The sequence below is a fragment of the Ailuropoda melanoleuca genome, chromosome 15, assembly GCF_002007445.2.
Source record: "Ailuropoda melanoleuca isolate Jingjing chromosome 15, ASM200744v2, whole genome shotgun sequence".
NCBI lineage: Eukaryota > Metazoa > Chordata > Mammalia > Carnivora > Ursidae > Ailuropoda > Ailuropoda melanoleuca.
In genome coordinates this window covers 81,891,543-81,893,876 of record NC_048232.1, presented here as the reverse complement: position 1 = coordinate 81,893,876, position 2,334 = coordinate 81,891,543, and positions in this window count along the sequence as shown.

Below are 2,334 nucleotides of genomic sequence, written 5' to 3'. Positions count from 1 at the left end.
CTGTACAAAGTAAAATAGCGGATTTCTGGATGACCATATTTGATCACACTACGAGGTTTAGAATGAAATCACATCTTTGGTAAAAAGCTATTTTCTCCTTTACTCATTTGTTGACCGCAATCACTTGTGAACTAAGGTTTATATTTAGTTCGGTTGCAATTACGGCACAAGATCTCGTTTCCAAAACAGTAGCACCAATTTTCCTTAAGAGTAAACACCACTCAGTTTTTAGCAGCCATTATATTTTTAAAAGGTTAACAACTTGTAGAACAAAATATTTTCCCTATATTTACTTTCTACTTTCTACTCACTGCCTACCAGCTATAATATTGAAAGGAGGGGCCCCTGGGTGGCTGGTCGGTGAAGGGTCTGCCTCCGGCTCGGGTCCTGAACCCAGGGTCCTGGGATCAAGTCCCGCATCGCATAGGCCCCCTCCTGGGAGCCTACTTCTCCCCCTCCCTCTGCCCTCTTCCGCCCCAGCTCGTGCTCTCTCTGTCTCTCTCTCGTGCTCTTTCTCTCTTCCAAATAAATAAATAAATAAAATCTTCAAAAAGTATACTGAAAGGAGGAATAATGCACCTCCAGGGTGATCTTTCTCGCTCTCCCATCCCACCTCTTATTCAAAGGATTTTCCACCCACCTCGTTTCTAACCTGGTTGGGAGGAAGTGGAGATGTTTCAGAAAAGGCACCTGTGTATTTTGGATGGGACTGGATTTCAAGCGAGTATAGAGGCAAATCTAAGACAAAGAAATCCTGAGTTCATAGTACCTAACAGCGCCCCGAAAGTTAGGTATGTGAGAAATAGTATATGAAAAACCTATAGAAGATGAGGCGTTCTGAGGTCCCTATATGTGCAATATTAGATTCTGTGACAGTGCAACAGCGGGAATGTAATCTTAAAAAAGTCACTTAGTCAACTAGTCAAGCAAACAACACTGACGGCCAGTAGTAATTACATCTTAGCATGAAAACTGAGTTTTGTTAACAATGCCTCCCTACACGTCCCCAGCTCTGTTGAGCGACACTTTGCATTAAATTATTCTTGAGTTGGGGCGCCTGGGTGGCTCAGTCGTTAAGCGTCTGCCTTCAGCTCAGGGCGTGATCCCGTTGTTCTGGGATCAAGCCCCACATCAGGCTCCTCTGCTGGGAGCCTGCTTCTTCCTCTCCCACTCCCCCAGCTTGTCTCTCTCTCACTGGCTGTCTCTCTCACTGGCTGTCTCTGTGTCAAATAAATAAATAAAATCTTTAAAAAAATTACTCTTGAGTTAGTAGAGGACATAATCACAGCAGGCTGTGGGTGACAAACTACTACTAATTGTGAAAATTGGGGTGAAAGAGTTGGCAAATTCCTGAAAAGAGCAAATTAAATCATTTGTTCAAAAGAAATACTGGGAAAGATAAAACTAGCCCAAATCTGAAATTTGAATTAAATTAAATTAAATTAAATTCGAATTGTAACCCTACGAAACAAGTTTTGGAGTAGATGTGAAATTTCCTAAGGCCCCCAAAATGATCATTTTCACCAATTCCCACCCCAGAAGGAGCTGTAAAATACGTTAATGCTGTGAAAGAGGAAACAAGGAAGAGATGTACCCACAAGTTTAAGTGGCTCTAACTTTTCGAAGCCTCCACTGGAAAATAAGCCACAGACTGATGTCAAAAGGACAAAAACATCTGAACGCTTTGAATGAAAAATGACAACCGAAAAACACAAGGTGGAAGAGGCACAATTAGGGCTTGTAAAAAAAAAAAAAAAGCAAGAAAAAATTTAAATCCACATGGCTTTGGCCTATCAAAAAATTTAGATTATTTAAAAGGGGGGGTTCGGGGGGCGCCTGGGTGGCACGGCGGTTAAGCGTCTGCCTTCGGCTCAGGGCGTGATCCCGGCGTTATGGGATCGAGCCCCATATCAGGCTCCTCCGATATGAGCCTGCTTCTTCCTCTCCCACTCCCCCTGCTTGTGTTCCCTCTCTCGCTGGCTGTCTCTATCTCTGTCCCATAAATAAATAAAATCTTAAAAAAAAAAAAGGGGGGGGTTCGGAGGATCTGCAAAACGTGCAAATTGTTTGAAAACGCTGCATGGCAAATTCAGCAGTCCTATTTGTTGAAGGTTAGCCACGCGCAGTCTTGGTTCGGCTCCGATCCGCCCGGGCGTTTCCCGAACCGGCCTCCGACGCCCTGCACCGCCCTGCACAGCACACCCGGCTCCTGCCGCTCGCTCGCTCCGAGAGCACCGTCCGCTGCCGTTCCGGCCGCCGCCCGCTGGGGGGCGATGGCGAGGCGGGGGCGCGGGGCGGGCGCGTGCCGGTGGGCGTGGCCGCTCTCCAGCGGGC